The sequence below is a fragment of the Sander lucioperca genome, chromosome 14 (genome assembly GCF_008315115.2).
Source record: "Sander lucioperca isolate FBNREF2018 chromosome 14, SLUC_FBN_1.2, whole genome shotgun sequence".
In the NCBI taxonomy this organism is placed as follows: domain Eukaryota; kingdom Metazoa; phylum Chordata; class Actinopteri; order Perciformes; family Percidae; genus Sander; species Sander lucioperca.
Window position 1 is genome coordinate 4,932,673 of NC_050186.1, and position 20,937 is coordinate 4,953,609.

At 39.0% G+C, this 20,937-nt stretch overlaps 1 protein-coding gene across 5 annotated transcripts in view; it reads right to left on the reverse strand.

Annotated features, from left to right (window-relative positions):
• Positions 1-19,965, reverse strand: part of znf462 (zinc finger protein 462) — a 52,524-nt gene extending 32,559 nt beyond the window's left edge. The window contains exons 1-2 of one of the 5 annotated variants that reach the window (XM_035991135.1): positions 19,602-19,964; positions 14,943-15,169 (exon numbers count right to left, since the gene is read on the reverse strand). The gene's annotated coding sequence lies outside the window, so the exon portion shown is untranslated. Of the gene's footprint in view, positions 1-14,942; positions 15,170-18,489; positions 18,534-18,708; positions 18,885-19,601 lie in introns of those variants that run through there. The other 4 variants (XM_035991136.1, XM_031317895.2, XM_031317892.2 and 1 more) reach the window with 4 other exon arrangements.
• Positions 19,966-20,937: the final 972 nt, after the last annotated feature.

Sequence of the window (20,937 nt, forward strand, 5' to 3'; positions counted from 1 at the left end):
GCTGTTTAGAGTGAGATACGGTGTCTGAATGTGTCCTGCCTTCAGTCTCTGGGTGAGATGTTCAAAATCGCTAGCATGCTACCTCGTTCTCAATAGCAAAGCACTGCTACAACACACACAAGTTCACCATAATCTACAAAAAAACTACTTACATGTGCGCCCTCATTTAGAAGTCTCCCAGCTAATCCTGCCTTGTAACTGACCGAAGTTGTAGAAACAGCCTTTCTTTTACTGTCTATGGAGCTAGCTAGCTGACATGAGCTACATCTGAGCTCCTGGGCATGTGCAAGTGCAATCAAAGATAGTAGAAGAAGAAGAAAAGAGGTCTCACTCTGTAGCTAAAACAGAGACCAGGTGAAAAGAGGATCTGCAGCAGTGAGAGAGAGCGGTGCAGTACAACAAAAATATGGTGTTTTTTGAAAATTAAACCATGTAAACCTATTCTGGTACAACCTTAAAATACAATTATGAACCTGAAAATGAGCATAATATGGCTGCTTTAAAAAAAAAAAGAGGGAAAGAAGAGCATAGGTGTAATACTTCAAATGCTAATCTCTTTAGCCCACATTCCTCACCTGGTTTATTCAAAAGCTACAGCACAGAAAGATCTCATTGTGTCAGCTGAAGAGCAGAAAGCACTGCATCACAGGACCAGTGAGAATTTGGCCTCTTGCACAAACAGGAGATAGGGAGCTGAAGATCAAGATGGCTACTCCCATCCTCTGATGTCATCAGCCAAGAAGAACTCAACATACCAGATCTGATAGTGTGCTTAACAGTTGCTTATAAACAAATAACACACTGCATAATAAAAATGTAGCAGGATGTTTGCAAAGCTATTGTAGTGGATTGGTATATGAACAGGCGTTTGTCTGTCCGCCAGCTCTATGGAGACAAATGTAAAGATAGATTAACAAATGTTAAATGTATCACAAAAAAATGTGTTACAAAGCAGCAAATTTATGATGAGACTAAACATCTTTCAAACTCCAGCCAAACCACATTCTATATATTTAGCTGACATAATGATCATAGTCATCAAGAATGCTCCATAAAATAAAAACAGAAAATGAAAATTATGATTATTAGATTAAATTTGGCTCAGAAAACCATGCCAAACAATCACCATCTCTGTTCAACCTCACTACAACTGTAAATGTTAAAAGCGTATATCCAAAACAGCTAAACCTGGCTTCAATGTCTAAAAACTTGGCTTCCAAATCAAATATTGGATCTAGGTAGCAGTACACCTTACTTAGTGTGAGTAGAATTTGTTTACGTGAGTTCAGCTTACATCTTACATTTATAGCATGCACAAGAGACAAGAAGTTTGATGCACACCACTATGGCAAAGCAAACCAACAGCTTCTGCATGCTGGCACCCTGGCTCTCTGTGTAATTAACTAACATTCAGATTCTATGACAATCTCATCAATGCCAAAAAAGAAATTCACCTTTTCTTAGTATTCCCCACAGTAATCATTTGCACCTGTCATTTGGGCACAAAAGTAAAGTACTTTCTGCCATGAAATATTCCAACTTGTGACAGGATGCTGCAATAGAAGAATACATTCAAATGGTATACTACACTGGTCAAAATGAGAGAGCATTAGCAATTAAATGCATAATGCATATGTTTTATAAAAATAGAAACTAGCTCTTAAAGAGCTTACAGCATCAGTGCATTTGTAAAAAAGAAATTGATGGAACTAGAAAAATTAAAGTACAATACTGGCATGAAAGGCTTTTACTGTGAAGCAGCTGCAGGCATGTCATGTACACTGAAGTGGCTGCAGCTAGCAAATGTTTTCTTTTTCCATCTGTTGATGAGTTTGTCATTCAGTGTACTATCAATGCCTCACATTTGAGAAGGCAAGACCATCAAATATTTGGTATTTGTGCTAGGGCTGCACAATATGAGGAAAATATCAAATTGCGATTATTTTTAGGACCCAAGCACTGGTATTAGCAAATTAGCAGCAGTGCTAATTTGTGCTTGAAAATGACCGACTAACGACGACGATTTGATTATGAAATCAGTTGCTGATTCATTTTCTCTCCATCAACTCATCGATAAATCCACTAATAAGTTCAGCTCTACACTGAAGCAAACCAATTATGTTTACATGTCACCTTTGTGTCATCAGACCAAACAGAAGCGAGGGAGGTAGTAACATCAGAAGCTGATCTTCCCCCCCAAAAGCTAATACTTCACCTATATCTTAATTATAATTAGTTTTTTTTTTAAGTTAGTAGAACATGAGAAAAAAATTAAGCTCAGGCAGTTTTCTCAGTTTTTATTTGTACTTCCTTATTGTGCTTATCAATGTTCTTAACGCCTTTGTTTAAAGTTTTAATTCTATTTTATGCTAAGAGACAAAAAATACTTTTTTGACTGTTACACACATCACAACAAATACATCACAATTGTGATGTATTTGAACTACGAGGCAATCCCATCAGACAGTAACGAAGATGTTGTTGACAAGCACTAGTGCAGAGTTAGCCTGTTGTTCAGTTTAATTATAATTTGTGTACTGGTTTGTACATCCCTGAATATCAAATTGTCAATGCACATTTATTTTAATCGGATCACCTACTGAGATATTGTCTTTCCCATGCTGTGTGCGAGCCTGCCCACCCTTGTTATCACACTTTTTGTTTTAAGTTTGGTAAACATTTAACTGCACAACCTGCTTTTCCTGAATGTGCAAATAAAAAAACCCTCTGTGTCTCTGAATCTGCGCATTGTGCCTTGACTTGAACTAACATTCAGTCAAAATAATGACAGAAATATATTGAAATCTATTTCTAGAAATAGATTTCTAGAAATGTATCTGTAACTCAGACTCCTGAATAAAGAAAAATATATTTAAATATAGTTCTACTTAAGAAAAAAATACATTTTAAATATGTTTCCCATTATAATTGTATTATTATTAAAGTGCCCGTATTATGAAAAAATCACTTTTTCTGGGATTTGGGGTGTTATGTCGTGTCTCTGGTGCTTCCACACACATACAAACTTTGAAAAAAATCCATCCATGCTGTTTAGAGTGAGATACAGTTTCTGAATGTGTCCTGCCTTCAGTCTCTGGGTGAGCTGTTCAAAATCGGCACGGCTTGTGATGTCACATGCCGAAACGAGCTGGCTAACCACAACCATTAGCTCGTAGCGTTAGCATGCTAACGCTAACGCTAGCATGCTACCTTGTTCTCAATAGCAAAGCACTGCTACAACACACACAAGTTCACCATAATCTACAAAAGAACTACTTACATGTGCGCCCTCATTTAGAAGTCTCCCAGCTAATCCTGCCTTGTAACTGACCGAAGTTGTAGAAACAGCCTTTATTTTATTGTCTATGGAGCTAGCTAGCTGACATGATCTACATCTGAGCTACTGCGCATGTGCAAGTGCAATCAAAGATAGTACAGAAGAAGAAGAAGAAGAAAAGAGGTCTTACTCTGTAGCTAAAACAGACCAGGTGAAAAGAGGATCTGCAGCAGTGAGAGAGAGCAGTGCAGTACAACAAAAATATGATGTTTTTTGAAAACTTACCATGTAAACCTATTCTGGTGCAATCTTAAAATACAATTATGAACCTGAAAATGAGCATAATATGGGTGCTTTAACATTTGCGATCATGCACCATTTTTCATTAGGTAGTTAAACATTCTTAAAGGTCAGTTATTTTATTTTCAAAGTAAACAACTCACTTTCTTCGTAAGTGAAAAGTGAAGTAAGTGCTTTATGGAAGGAGGGCATTTTAGTCAAACTCCTGAGGTATTAAAGAACATTTTTTTTTCTGTTATTTTATAAAAATATTACATTGCTCCTGATGCATTTACATCAAATACTACTACTAAAAGAACCGTGGCTGTTTTTCAACAATACCTGTCCTTATCACAGTATGTGTATCTGAAGGCTCAAGTCATTGTCCTGAAATTTAACATCTGCTGATGCAAGTATGGGCCAAATCAAGCAACAGCAAGAAATATTTATTTTGGCACCCAACCTTTAATCATTCACTTTACCAGATACAACTGAGGGACTTTGAAACAAGAAAAACTGAGGTAAGAATTGGGTTTCAAAGTCAAAGTTGTTTTTTTACTCATTCGACACCTGGTGACTGCATCATTAGGTGTAAGATTCAGAGCCTGTTGATGATATCATTCACAACTGTGCTGGCTTACACTTCACTTTCAATATTAGTTACAATGGTAAAAATTACAGCGTTTGGTAGACCAACAGTAGTCATTATTTTGGCACAAAAATAAATATAAATGTATACTTATTCAATGTATTTTTTCATTTGGTGCCTAATGTGGTGATGGACAGTTGAAGATATACTGTTTTATGAAGTCAATTAGTCGACTGACAGAAAATGAATTGGCAAAGCAAAAATGCCAAACAATCAAATTCTAGCTTCTCAATTGTGAGAATGTCTTGCTTTACTTTGTCTTATGTGATAGTAAACTGAATACTTTGGGGCTTTAGACAGCTGGTCGAGCAAAACAAGCATTTTGAAGACATCACCTCTTGCTTTAAAAAATAATTGTGATGGACATTTTTCACTATTTTGTGACATTTTATAGACCAACAATTAAACAATTCATTGGGATAATAGTTGCCAGATTAATCGCTGACAAAGACAATAATTAGTTGCAGCCCTGCCTGAAAGAAGTTTAGAGCTACTTCAGTACAATTTTCCCTACAAGTTTTCCATTTCCGACTGTAAAATACATTGAAATAATGTACAAGCTGTATTAACATTTTTGAAAAAAAATCTTAATCATCAACTTCATATCCCAAGTAAAATCTCAACATGCTGGAAGGGAGGGCTAAATCTGTTAAAAAATGACAGTATGTGGGGCTGGACTTGACAGGGTTCTAACTGTATTAACTCCTAAAAACAGATTAAAAACAGGCCTCCTGAGATGGACCACCATAACAGGTGAGACTCACTGACTGCCACTACCATCCCAGCTGCAATGAGCTGCAAATACAGCCACGACAGACACTGGCTACAGGGTCAGAACAACTGAGTCACTCCTTCCACATCTGTGGAAAATCTTAACATGCAATTTCTGTTTCTGCTGTAGCAAACGTACTTAACCTTAGCGTCCTTTTTAACCAATAAAAAAGTTTGATCTGCAACGACTGAACATTCAATTTCTGGATATAAAAAGTTTTAATAAACTATTAATTGAGTTAAGGTCTAAGCACAAAACGAGACACCACATTGGTGTAAAGTTGTACGCTTGCAACTAACGATTATTTGTTCTGTCTTTAAAATGTCCAAAAATGGTGCCAATTATAATTTCCCAAAGCCCCAGGTGGCGTCTTAAAAGGACAATTCCGGCGCAAAACGAACCTAGGGGTTAATAACAGATGTGTACCCACTGGGGACAGGGAAAGTAAAAATAAATCGCTATTTTGTACCACTAAAAAGGCTCAAAATATCACCAAACTTCAACGGTAGCATAGTGTGGGTCCCTACATGTTAACCGAAGCATTGAGAACTTTGTAAATACAGACAGTTTATTGAACGAAGAGCTGCGGGAGCTCCGTGAAAGGACTACGAGAGAGAGAGCTATGCCGCAACAGAGCCTCATACTTCGGGAAACTGGTGGTGTACCTGCGGACATTGTGAAGCTATGGCCACCGAACAGGAGTGTCTGTGTTGCACCGAGTGGGATTTGTAAGTAAACTAGACAAGTTATGTTTTACATCGGTGTGATTATTTCAGATATATTGAGCAAATTGCTTTTGATTTTAATTGCATTGCCAGCTGTAAGTCATGACTGGTTTCCCGAAGTACGAGGCTCTGTTGCGGCATAGCCCTCTCTCTTGTAGCCCTTTCACGGAGCTCCCGCAGCTCTTCGTTCAATAAACTGTCCGTGGCCTCAATGCTTCGGTTAACATGTAGGGACCCTCATTATGCTACCGTTGAAGTTTGGTGATATTTTGAGCCTTTTTAGTGGTATAAATAGCGATTTGTTTTTACTTTCCCTGTGCCCCGAATACTAGTGTTGTACGCTAACCAGCGGTCCGCGCTAGCTTCGTTCAAGCTACAAACACAATCAATTAGCATGAAAACATGTCCCAGAGAACAACAGAGTGGGTACACTTCCGTTATTAACCCCTAGGTTTGTTTTGCGCCGGAATTGTCCTTTAAAATTCTTTGTTTTATCTGACTAATACCCAAAGATCAACCGTTTATTATCACATTATACATGCCAAAGAAAAGCAGCTAATCCTCATATTTGAGAAGCTGAAACAACAGCCAAATACAATTTTTTTTGCTTTTTTGGCAAATAAAATAATAAAAAGGTGAAATAAAATGTCCAGACACATTTACGACACAATTCTTGCACATTCCTGCTGTATTGTTTATGGTGAGCAGACACAGGGCTGCTACAGCCACTGAAACCACAGCCCAAGGGTAACCAGGAAGCATAATTAACGTTGGACTGTCTTACTGTCGGCTAACACGCAACCATATGTGCATGTGCCTACAATCTCTTAGCCAAGCATGCACAACATTCATAAAAGAAAGCAAATACACACACATGCACACAGTTACCAGCACCACCTCCAATACACACAAGGGTCGGAATTCCAGCGTCAACTTGTCTTGGATTTTGTTTTGCCTCACCTAAAGGTCTCATCACACATTAAAGCCATGAATATGTCATAGAGCGTTATTCCCTAAAAAGGATCTCCCAAGAATCTTTTAATACATACTTTGGAAGTTATTTTGGTTCAGATTAGGAATGGTGCCCTCAAATGCAAGCCAGCCAAAATAACAATGTCTGGTTTGCAGCGATTCTTTGGCATGCGTGCAGCTCACACTCTCGTTGGCTCACAGTTGGCTTTTATCTGTCGGCACTGTAGCAGATAACAACACCGGTTCAAGAGAGAAAAGCTGGTCTGACCTGAATGACCTTCATATTCCAATACTGTGCTTCTGCCTAATCCCTACACAGAAGAATAACATATTGACAGATTCAACCACAACACTGCGCAGGAGTCTATTATTGTATTAGTAAGCATGTAGTCTTGCATTGCCAGACCTATCTCCACAGCACTGTGGAGTAAAGTATGGCTACTCCACAGAGACATTCTGGGATAGGAGGAAAAACGCTCTGGGTTGTTTGCATTTCTTTAAACCAATCACAATCGTCTTGTTCCGGACGCAGCGACGGTGCCTCTCCAAAATGGTCTCGTTGAGGAACTTGTTTTGGTGGAACATTTGCACCCCACAAAAGAAAATGCCACATACAATATTAAATGAAGTTGACTGTTCACACAGTACAGTAACGTAACCTATTTAGATTAGCTGCAAACATGGATACATTCAATGAAAGAACCAAGCACGCCTGCCTTATTGCACGATTCAAATTTCAATTTTCAGTATGTAGTAAGGTTAGCTTGCTAGCTTGGAGGCTGTTCTTGTTGTGAAGGGGCAAAGCTTGTCAGGCTTATTCTGGCAATGTACTTCTGTTGATCCAGACTAGTAAGCATGTTAAGTGGAGACACTGTAGGTGTAAGTGCTGACGCTTTTGCTCATAATTTTTTACTTCTACAGATTTTTATGAAAAGTAGATCAACTGATTTTAACACTGTTGTTATGTCCCCTTGCACCCATATAGGAAGATGCCAAAGTTTACAGTAAACAAAGTATTCATGCTAAAAGGAGAGCTTAGACAATGAAGAGTGTGGAAGAAACGTGAACAAGTGGAGAGAAAAAATAGAGAGAAAAATGCCAATGAGGTGCAGATATTGCACACGAGTAGGGCTACAACTAACAGATTTATTATTAGTCTGTTTACTTTTTTCTAAAATGTCAAAAATATGACAAATGTCCATCTCAGTTTCCAAAGACCCAATGACATGTCTTCAAATTCCATGTTCTGACCAAACAAAACCCAAAGATATTCCATTTATCACAATATAACACATAACAACACAGCAAATCCTCACATTTGAGGAGCTGAACAAATATGTGGCATTTTAGCCATGGTCAGTCCATCACTTTGGTCCAGGTGATTTTTTAATCCAGATTTTTTTGTATATTTGAGTTTTAAAAAAAACATTAGCCCTATACATACAACTGCAGTGTTAGCTGTCTTCTTGGCTTCTAATGCGTTGATTATTGTATAATATATACGCATAAACACATGTAAAATAACCCACTTTAATCTAATAGATTTTGACATTTGAATGAATTTACAACTTTAATAAAAAGGTGTTTCTCTGGGCCAAAGCACACAATTCTCTGTGGACTAATGACATATATGCTGTTTTTGAAGTTGAATTGCAATATATATATCGTTATAATTGAACTTGCAGCATGAACACAATGAGAAGTAAGTTACTTACTAAGATTTGAAGAAATATGGTCAAAAGACATTTTGGGGATGATGACCAATTGGAGTGGTTGTTTAAATTTAATATACATAAGTTGGCGACTTGTGTTTCTAAAGCTTGGCAAAAAAGACTAGAAGGTTTATTTGTTTAGGGTATGTTGTTACTTTAGCATCTGGTCCTTTGTCCTAAGTAATGGTGTCTTGTGTGGGCTGGGCATATTTTGTTGTATGCATGACACAGTAATAAAATTATTCATTCATTCATAATTTACAACACCACAATCTATCCACCTGAATGTGAAAGATATATATATATACACACACATGAGCATATCTGTTTAATTACAACAGCCTTTCAGTGATAAGAACAACAGTGAGTTGGACAGTGACCTCCCTCATCTCTGTCTGTGATCAGAGCAGTGAGCTTCCTTAAATGATGTCTGAATACACAGAGATGAGACATTGATTCCACCTGGCCGATCAATGGACCAGGCCTTTTCAGAGGAGATGTGAGGAATCAATAATGTTCAGTATAAACATTTTGTCATAACATTCATCAGACATCTGCTGGAATGGAATGAAAGGGAGGGAATGGCATGGAATATACAACAGAGAAATAGCAGAATAGAGCTGAAAATACAACAGTAATGCCATCACATGTTCCCGTTGGAATGCATTTTAACTCACAATACTTAGAATTATTTGAAGCTAAAATTACATCCAAACTTCAGCGTAGGCATACTTTCCAACTCTGATGATAGTTTTTAATAGATATTTTTAGTTTTTAATCTCTGATATGCTGAATAAAAATTGCAGATTAAGCAGCAACATTAAGCCAAATCACTAGCTATTCAGCAACACATTTGGATCCTAATACTGAGACCAAATCATGTTAATAATGAATCAACCAACTGTGGAAAAAGTCCAAAACATCACTGGGAGTTAGTAAAATAATATAAAACACTGGTGTTAATCTTCCCATAAATCTGTTTCAGGAAGCATATGGCATTGAAAAAGTAGGTCAACCATTAACCAGCTAACACGGCCTTGACCAGAAACATTCTCCTATAGCACTCCTTCACCTTAAATCCATTTCAAATATCTAATGTAAATCAAAATACTCTGTTAACTTATCTTACAAATTAAAAGGTGAATTCATGAGAACTAAACTCAGTTCAACACACTCACTTGCTGCTAGAGCCTTGCATGGTTTGGTAGCTTATGGTGGATAATGTTAGCAAACTTTAGATAGATATTGCTCTGTATTTTACTCTTCTCTACTTGTGCTACTAATAAACTACATCTTAGCATTGACTATCATCCAGTGATTGGCATATGTTGCCACTGTTCATCAAAAGTTACATAGGATCGCTTAAAATGGAGCTAACGGTCTGCCCATGATGCAGGACTGCTCCGTTTGACTCACTTTTGGAGACAGGAAGTGCCGCCCCCCCATTATTATGTTAGCTCACTAAAAGTAGTACATACATACATACATATATATATATATATATATATATACATACACATATATATATATACATACATACATATATATATATATACATACATACATATATACATACACATACTATATATACATATATATACATACACATATATATATATATATATATATATATATATATATGTATGTATATATATAGTATATATATGTAGTATGTATATATATATATGTATGTATGTATATATACATACATACATGTATCGTGTATACATACATGTACATACATACATACATACATACATACATACATATATATATATATATATATATATACATATATATATATATATATATACACACATATATATATATAATTTTATTTTTTTAAATAGCTACAGATTTTTTTTCCAGTAGAAAAATTACTTTAAATGTAGTTTCCTTTTCAGATTTGGTCTTAGAATTTTTCAGTTATTACATTACTCAGGAAAAACACCATTTGCTTTTCATACGTGAATTTAGGATATTTCTTTTCAACAACAATAAAACAGCTTTTTTTTTTTAAAGGAGGGAAACATTTTCCCAAAAAAATTCTTAAACTAGTATCTTCCTTTTCTGGCCTACAAAACAGCTGTGTAGTTTGACCTGTACTCTATATTTAGGAATTAAGATAAAAAATTTCTACCTTGGTTTCGTCAGATCACAAGTTCCATTTCCTGTCATGGGAATGGACCACATGCTTCCAAAATTAACATGTGGATTTTGGTGAGAAGTAGTCCTTCCACTCAGCTCAGAAGTGTTAGGAACACATGAAACTCTTGCTAAGCGTATGTTGTGGATAGACTCTGCTATACAGACCTTCAGTTATTTTTAGCTTGCTGTTGGCCTCTTGGTAGTTTTTCCTTTAGAGCTTCCTCTTTACGTGACCATCCATCAGAGCAGGATGATGACCTGATCTAGATAAGGTCTTGATGGTGCCATGATTCCTCTACGTCTTCAAGTCCGTCTTCACTATGTTCCAGAAAAATATTAAAGGGTATTTAATCTTATGTCTGAGTCTTTCGACAGTAACATCTAAAAAATGTTGCGTTGGCTCCTTGCTGTCCATGCTCGTCTCTGTTCACTTTGATATTTAAGGAAAATCTCATAAAAAAATTATTTAAAAAATCTAATTATATCACTTCACTAAAGCAAAAGTAGCTCACTTCTTGATTTTCAATGCCACTAACTAAATCTTAACACAATTACAACCCAGAATTAATGAGGTATGTGCATACTAGCACAAAGCAACTACAAACCGTAGCCTTTTTTGTTTAGCTTTCTTTTACTGGTTACTTTAAAAAGGTCCCATATTGTAAAAAGTGAAATTCTTTTTTATATATATATTTTTTATTATAAAGCGGGTCGAGGTGCTATATGAATACTGTAAAAGTATCAAAACGCTCACGTCAGGGCTTCCGTATAGTTGTGATGTAATAACTATATTTGTATATAGAGGTAGAAAGTGCAGCTACAGTGCTGATGCGCAGATGCAGAAGACCTGGAAACACTGACCAATCAGAGCAGACTGGGCTTTTTTGGGAGGGGGGCTTAAAGATACAGGGGAATAATATGTGACCTTTACCTGAATGAATAACACAAAGTCTGGATTCTTTTTGGTTAACATTCAAGAAACCAGCTCCGTAATCCCTCATTGTCTCAGAGTACTGGTAAATACAGGTGCACAGCCTATCACACGCTGCAATCCAGCAAGCTTTGCTGACCTGTCTGCAGCCTGGCCTTCACTGGTGTCACATTCAGAGGGCATTAAAAAGAAACACCTCACCGCTGGAGGCCCAGGGGACCCTTAAGGATTCTGGGTAAAGGAAAAGATAATGTAGGTTTACCACCATCCTATTAAGTTGACTGAATGCAAGTCTATTGAAACAAAATGAAGGAGATGCAGAACTGATTTTTTTTGTGATGGGTGTTTATACAATATTACTGCCCTTTAAGCTGCTTTACTTATCAATATCATGCTTGGGATATCATCTGATTTAACATCAAAGTTAAAGCATTGTATGATACAAACATGTGCCACCTCAGTAATACAGGAAGAGCAGAGACTAGAGGATTGGAGGATTTTGATCTTTGGACCTCAAAGTATTCTGCTGATGGAGGCCTTCAAGCAAGACCTCACATCAAAAAGGGAGACAGATAAGCTGAAAGAGAGAGGGAGGAATGCTATTAGTAATGCTCCTAGTTACAAAACTATGCTAATCCCAGGAAGAGATGATAGTTTTCTATTTTATGTCTGCATCGTCCATACTGCAAGGTCAGTCAGTGCATGTGTCAGTCTGTCCCTGTCTGACAGATGGTTACCTGACATCACCCACATAGTCAGACGGCCTTTAATACTTAATATCGCTGCACTCACTCTCCTCTTTATATGCTGTCTCCAAACCAAGACAGTTCATTTCTCAATCAAAGACATCCAACTTGCTAATTTTGCCACATGTTTCTCTCTAAAGAAAAAGAAAGAAAGGAAGAAGCTGGCCATCATGGTACAAGTAACCTTGCTCCAAGGGTAGCCTTTGTGTTTAGCAAAGGGCTCAGATTGTTCCTCCTGAAAAGGGGGACGGCTGCAACACAGAGCACTCCGTAGCAACATTTGCCCTCTTTTGCACAGAAGATAATGACCAAGCAGGATAAGAGGAGACGAGCATTAATGGCCATCCTCCGTGTAGCTACTTTCTTCAGGTTGTCATGGTAAAAACTCACAATACTTTATATATATATATATATATATATATATATATATATATATATATATATATATTTAATTACTACTCTATTCAATATGCCGCTTACAGTCTTTTACATCAGAGAAATTTATGTGACCTTCAAGCCTGAAATCTTCACAAAGCAACAAAAACAGAAAAAAACAGAGGCTGGTAAATCCCTCAGCTAAAGCCTGCTGGGTGTGAAGGTTAGATAATGAATACCCTTACATAGTCACTCTCTTCATTCCTGTTAACAACACTAAAAATAAATCTGATCTTGTATGTTCAATGTAAAAACGCACCAAATGAAAAAATAATGCAGGTAACAGAATTCAGAACCCAGGAAATCGAGTAGTTAAGTGAGAATACGAGGTGGAAGCAAGCAGACGTGCACGGTCACGGTCTCTCTCTCTCTCTCTCTCTCTCTCTCTCTCTCTCTCTCTCTCTCTCTCTCTCTCTCTCTCTCTCTCTCTCTCTCTCTCTCTCTCTCTCTCTCTCTCTCTCTCTCTCTCTCTCTCTCTCTCTCTCTCTCTCTCTCTCTCTCTCTCTCTCTCTCTCTCTCTCCTGACAGAATTATCTTCTGCATCAGAGCTGAGGCTGGGCCAACGCTCCACACAGAGGACTCCATTTCACGCAGCCAGCCCCACTGTGGCCAAGGAGACACTGCCAATCACGCTGGAGTATCAGTGGCATGGCCATCCACCATTTTGTGCTCCTCAAGGTCTTTGACTGTCCTGCTCAGCTGAGTGGAGCTGCCTCTGCTTGCTCTGCTATCTCGTTACACAGATGGAAGTGTTTAACTTTAAGAGCACAGACCTGAGCGAGCAGCTTCCCCTCCTGTCTGTTCCTCTGCTGACTGTCATGGCAGTCAGCAAAAGCAGAAGTGAGATGTGTGGTTTTTGTTCGCTGCAGAAGACGGCCACCTAGAGTGCGGTTCTGCTGTTCTTCACAAGCTGAAGACAACGTCCTCAAGAGATCTGAGGATTGTGTCTCTAAATACGGAGCTTTCAATCACACTGCCATACAAAACATTCTGAAGGTATAAGCATCTGTAGATTACATCAAATGCAGGTGATCCAACATGTTCTACAGTAAACATGTTGTAGTGCTTCTATGAGATAGATAAAAAAAGACTGAAAAGCATAAAACTTTGGGGCAACCCTTTAGCAACATGATTAAATATTCCATCCAAAAATGATTAAGTGCACAATTTAATTAATAGCCTTAGGCGTGATTATTTTTACAATTTTATATTGGAAAGAATAGGTAGATATATTTGGTTTTCTCAAGAGGTTTCTTCCCTCGAGCTTGAGGAGAAAAATTCTCAGAAAAAAGGATTCTATCAAGTACTGTACACAAGTAGGCTACGGCGAAAAAAAAATGATTTGCTGCACCACACACAATACATAAACGATAAATGTTCACAGTCAGAGGTTCACAGTCACATCTCTGAAAACATGCTTCATTCAAATGTTCTCAAACTGAAACGCACAGGTTCATGACCAAAATAAACACTGCGGAAGAGTCGGGCAAGTAAAGGATGTCCAAGGACAGATCTTGGAGAGAAACCAGGAAGTGTTTTTCCACAAAGACAATCACTCCAGGAAACCTTCCATTTCACACGGCCCTGTAGTCCATCTAGCCGAGGAAACCATTTCCTGCTGTAAATCAATCTGCTGCAGTCTCAAATAAATTCTGTATAATCTCAAACAACATATATGGATGACTGGGAACACAGACAAAGGTCAGCTCTCAAACCAAACCAACTATGACTATGAAATGATTTCCATCTCGCTATGAGCAAAACCACCTTCTACCGAAGGCTTTTACCTCATCTCAATCAAAAGTCTAAAACCTTGTTTTCATTCCTGTTTTCCTTTTATCTATTAAAATGCCTTCAGCAGTATCCAATTCCACTAATTCACCAAAAAAACAGATCACAAGAAAGGGCTGTGAGATGCACTGAAGGGTTTCTTGTAAGCAGTGCTCAGTGGAAATCTGCCAGAAAACACTGCAATGCTGACTTCCTTGTAAGCCTGACATGGCAGTTACTACAGTTACAGGGAGTGGGTGAGGTTACAAGCTAGTCAGGAAGGAGTATTTCAGAGTGACCAAAAGAGGACACAGGAAGCACACCCCCCCCCCAAAGTCAAACTCAGTCCAGTTTGTTCACGTTGGAGGAAAAACTATCTCTTTTGGATATATTTTTAAAGCTACTGGTAAGTTTATCTGATAAAAGAAGAGGTGAGGTTTCTCTCCAGGTTCTCCAAACCGACCTCTTGAGGCAACTCAACAAGTTTGAGAAGGGAAAGATGAGAGACCCATCAATATTAACTTACCACTGAGACCTCCTTTCCATGCTCTTAAATATTTAATCGTCCTTGGACAGCTCTGTTGCTTCGTAGGCCGAGCCAGTGTGGATCCCTTCTACAAGACCACTCCTGTTCCTGCTCAATGAAGGCCTTGTCTGGTGGCACCACACTGCCCAAGGAACGGGCGTCTCCAAAGAATTCAGGATTTTTTCCACCACAGGCAGCTCGAGGCTGACAGAGTTGGTTCACTGTGTCTTATAAGAGAAGGGCACAAATTCGGAATTTAGGCTAGAAACCTGCAGTGTAAAGGTGGATGGCTTAATTTATCTTAATTTTCTATAAAACAAGCCCCCTATATCAGATAGACACAACTGTGCGCTATACTGAGCTACAAGCATTACGTGTTCCAGGAGGGGAAAGGTGACATTGAACTGTTGATGTTCTGATGGAAGAGAGGAGGAACCAGTTCTGCAGCAGTGTAAGGTGGCAACTGACAACAGAAACTGGAATGACACCTCTAGCAAGCCAATTCCTTGTTCCATTTAAACCCCGACATGATGCTGTTTAGTTTTTCAAATAGGCCTAGTTACACAGCATTTAATTATTCAAAGGATCCCAGCAGATTTTTACTGTAACAATGCCGTGCTTTCATGTCTAAATCAAATATCTAAATCGTGAAAAGAATTTGTTTATGGACTGAGGAAGGGTATGTAAGCAGAAAGTAGTGAGGTTTTTGCTGTGCTGTAATGATTATAGTATTTTGGATGTGGGGCCTGTGTGTTTCAGCACACTTACAAGTGTAGCATCAGGGCCCGGCTGCATCTCGTGAGCCATGCATCATGTCAAGAAAGCACTCACTGGAGCATTTCAATTTGCTTTTGTGCGTCTCCCTGGCCTTCTTCACTGCCCCAGGTAGAGAAGAATGGAGGAGTGCATCACCCAATGTGAATGAGTGAATGGGGGAGAGGAAGGGGTGTGTGTGTGTGTGTGTGTGTGTGTGTGTGTGTGTGTGTGTGTGTGTGTGTGTGTGTATCAGAGTGAGTGATGAGCTTCACAACCACTTCCTTCCAGCGTTCAAGCCATCACAGAAGTCTCTCTTGTTTAATCCTCTGTCCTCTCTGTGGAGCTTTTTAAGCGTAATCCTGAAATACCTTGCAAAAAAATCCAGTTATGTAATTCTTTTCTAAAAGTATCTACCATAGTTCAGTTCTGTCCTGTCACCTTAAAGCTGAACTGCGAAAAAATGTCTTATGCGGAGGTCATGTTCAACCAGTTTTTAGCCTTTAGCAATCCAGATACGATATTAGTATTTCGTCAGTCACAAATTTGGACCATGAAATCACAATTAAAGCAACAAGGGTCAATGTAAAAACATTACAGCATCTGATAGCACGTTGCAATATACTACACTAAATGTAATCTATTTAATAAATAAATGAAGAGTAAATATATTATACATGGTGTATGCTTAACCAATTACAGTTCCTTTAGAAATATGAAGATGTAGAGGAAGGGCAGGGTAAACAATGTGGTTTGCCTAAAGTTCAAGAAACCAACCAACCAGTATTTCTACTCAGGAAAACCAAACCCATGTTGATTGTATGTTAGTTAGTTTAAATTAATTAAACACACATTTGTTTAAAGATATGCATCATGTAGGCAGAATATTAACTAAAATACTTAAGATACTCAATCCAATTTAGTAGGGCTGTAATTTATGATTATTTTCTCGATAAATCTATGTTAATTTTCCACAGCCCAATGCCGCATATTCATGTCTTGTTTCGTCTGATTAACAGTCTAAAATCCAAAGATATTCAATTAACTAACTTATTATATGACAAAGAAAAGCAACAGTTTACAATTATATCAGTTTACAATTATATAAAACAGAAAAGAGCAGCAAATCCTTAATCGAATAATCATTTTAACTTTAAAATTTAGACACAGGTACTCTACAAAACAGGGCCTCAAGATACAGGAGCCACCTTAGGGCCTGGTGCTTTTCAGTTTTTAAATTACTATTAGTAGTGTTTACAGTATTACAAGATAAATTTGTAATTAATCTAATTACAACAGAGTAATTGCTACACAAAGAACCTGGGGACTTTGGGGCATCTGAGAGTCTGGGGCCCCTGTGCAGTTCCCTACTTTGCCCTGTTAGTAATCCAGCCTGGGTTTACTATACCACTACAACACTACACTATAAAAATAGAAATGCCTTCTCTGCTACAGCAAGAGCAAACAGCCCTGACCTGACCCACACAAACTTAGCTGGTGAGTTGAACTGAAAACCTGAGCACACAGATTAGCTTCTAGCGTAGCACCAATAAGCATTACAATTGAGAAAGAGTCAAGAATGTGTTGAAGGCTTGTGAAAGTTACAACAGGAACTCTAAGTGCACAGAGGCAGCAGCCATTGAGACAATCTGAGTAGAAAGAAACATCACAATCACATCCACAGTTAAATCACTGGGCTCAATTTCAGAACATCCACCAGACTATATCCATTCCACCCGTCTGTGAGACAAATGTGTCAACCGCAGCAGATTCCTGCCCTGCAGTCCCCTATCAGCTCCTCCTTGAGAACCTGTTTGCCCTGCCACGCCAGGGAGAAGGAGCATTGCCACCATTTTGAGTGCTCTTCTCAGCCCCAGCATTGTCGCAGCACAGTGTGTCAAGCTCACAGTCTCCTTGTCAGCAAGATTTCACACTGTGGCCAGGGAAACTGCAGAGTGTAGCACAACCACACACACACACACACACACACACACACCCTTCCTGACAGGCCGGTCAACAGATACCTTTAGGATATAATGTGTGAAAAGTCACCAAAGGCTTTACAGTGGACATAGGGTGGACTACAACATGACAATAAATGACAAATCCATTTGTCCAAATAACTTTTAAAGTATTTTAATATACTTGAAACAAGCAAACAAAGTAAGTACAAATTCGCAATAACAGTCACACGTGTCCTCCAATAACAGCAGGGTCTACTAGCTCCTGTGTAAATAATTAGTCTACAAATTATGAGTATGAAGACTTTAAAACACTTTACTTTTGCATTTAAAGCCATCACAGTGTGTAGATAACAGCAGCTGACCCCTAATTTCATCAAAAACTCATCCAAAACACAAACAAACAAGAATCATCTTGAGAACTTTCATTTAAGAAACTTTCTGCACTCTCTCTCTCTCTCTCTCTCTCTCTCTCTCTCTCTCTCTCTCTCTCTCTCTCTCTCTCTCTCTCTCTCTCTCTCACACACACACAGAAGAGTATTTGTGTGTGTCCGTGTGTGTGTGTGTGTGTGTGTGTGTTGAGACCACTTTGTTGAACATTAACTACCTGCATGGCCAAAACACTGCATTATTCGGCATTAAAATTCCTATCTCATCCACGTGTCCCTCAGACAGCACAATCACAAACATGCTGTCCAAAAGTGTCATCTGCGAGTCTTACACCAAAAAAATCCCAGATATTTACAATCCAAACTGCGTTTAATCATGCAAAATGAAAGCAGCAAGTTCTATGGAGTTAACCTTGAAAGCCCCACTAAAGGATCTAACCTCACTTTTCAGAGTTCTTCTGCTTCCTGTAGCAGGCTCAACTTCCGAGCTGAAAAAAGCAGAAGAAGAGGAAGAAGCAGAAGAAGAAGAGGTTATGGCCGATTATTTATGAACACAACCTTTGTTCTGGCGTGAGGGATCCTGCCTGTCTGACTTCAGGGCTCTCCTTGGAGACTCATCTGCTTTCCTCCATTTTATAGTGAATCCCTACTAGTATGACATACCTGACTTGAGACCAGTGACAGCAAACAGGCATCCAAACAGTGCAGGGGACACGCGGGTAACAATGTAGCAATAACAGCAAAAACAAAACATTAGAATACAAATATATATAAAGCCACCATTTCACAAGCATTAAGATATATCTAGCTCCAACCCTGTGGAGAACCGACTCAAAATCACCACCAGAAAAGGTTTCTTTTTTCTTTCTTTTTTTTTAAAAGAAAAGAAAAAGAAAGAGGAGCAGGGGAGGGGGGAGAGCACATATAGCTTCCTCACACTGGACATGGCTTTCATAATGTGTGTGTATGTGACTGGACCAGCGGATATGCCAGCTCCTCTGTGTCGCTAATGGAGGCTGGTTGGGAGAGGAGAGCAATCCGTGCAATGGCTTCTCCATGAAGCTAACGCGCAACAACACGCACGACCGGAGAAGGGACGCACAGTCGGGGCCAATAATTCCCCTGACCAGACATGTCAGAATAACAAAACCATCCGCTCCGGTGCTGATGAAACACGCAGGCGACCCTCTTTACACCGCCGCGTCCATTTCCTTGTGTCACTTTGACAACAAACCGAAGGCGACATAGCGAGGAAGCGGCAGGGTTAGGATATTAACTGGGAAGCGAGAAGACCCACTTGACTTTGGCTGCATGGGTGCCAGCCGGAGCACCCACCCGACTAAAATCTCGCCCCGGCTTCCTCTCCCAAGTCGGCTGGACCTGGACTAAAAGGAGAAAAGGTGGTGGGGGGGGAGGATCAGCTCTTTCCAGGTCATTCACGAGGCGCTCTCCAAATTATATCCCATGATCTACCATACCGACGTTCTTGCAGACCTTGAAAGCCCAGCCGATATCTTGGCGAAACTGGAAATATAGTGCAAGAGGAAAAAACTCACTGGTACAATCTTCTCCTCAAGCGATCCTCCCAAAAGTTGTCCTCGTATTTCATGCGTGCGCCCGGTCGGTCTAATGGATGATCGCCATCTTTCCTGCTTCTCCTTTGCTGCAGCTGCAGATGACCTGAGATCCGTCTGTCTCTGAATAATGAGCAACCACACAGACAAGGAAGACAATCTGCAAAGCAGGCTACACAAAGAAGTTTGGGAGACTAGCAAGCACCAGAGGGTGCACAAGAGTTTACGATGAGACGAGGGAGCATCAGCAGGATGGACAACGTCTATGTATGAGAAGCTCATCCTTCATCTAGACTGAAGTCAGATAGCCTGCAAAGCCTTATCAGCGGCTCGGACCACCACTAGATACATGCGGGTTCTGTGAATATTATATAGGCTTTCCATACTGTGTCTGCCACGTCATGGGGTTATCTGCAGTTCACTTTGGTGGTGATGATGCCGTTTCACAATTCAACCAGACAGAAAACAAGATAGATAGATAGATAGATAGATAGATAGATAGATAGATAGATAGATAGATAGATGTACAGAGTTAAAACAGCCCAATTTTATAAAAAAAAAAAATCCAAATACATTCATCACAATCAGAAAAAGCTTTATTGCCAAGTACATTTTTACACATACAAGGGATTTGTTTTGGTGTTGTAGGTGCATGTCACACATTCTCATAATAAAATATATAAATATAAGCTATGTTTAAAAATCAACAGTCCCATTCAACACTGCCTCCATCCAATGATCATTATCATACTCCCCCAAAGGTTGATCATCTTTATTCAAATAAAACCAAAACAATACATTTTTACATAATTGAATCCATTCTGTCCCTCATTCAGAATAGAAAAAAATGGCCGATGTGTTGCAGTATGTTGTCATTACACTGTTGCTGTAAAGTAGTCATGATGCTGCTGCTGCTGCTGCATGCTGCTGCTCTGTCCACCAGCTGCTAACAAAGAAGGAGCCCAAGACAAAAGGTGCAGGGTCCTGCTCAGATGTATGTCACTGTAAGGATGGGTGAGTGGGAGGGGGTTGAGCAGTAAGAAGGGGCACGCATCGGAGGGTGGGTAGTGAGGAGAAGAGTCTACCTTGCATGATTGAGCGACCATAATGTCATCTGAGAATGTTTATGTGCCTTGATGGCTTTTGTTGAAAAGAATTTACCATGGGTTGGTTATGCTTATTATACCGTGAACGATGCACTTCAAAATATTTTTATTATTTACACAGTGTAAGGTTTTTTTTCACATTACTGCACTGTAAGATATTTTTGATATGATTCTATTGAGTTCTTTTGTCAAAAGCAATTTCATTCAAACCG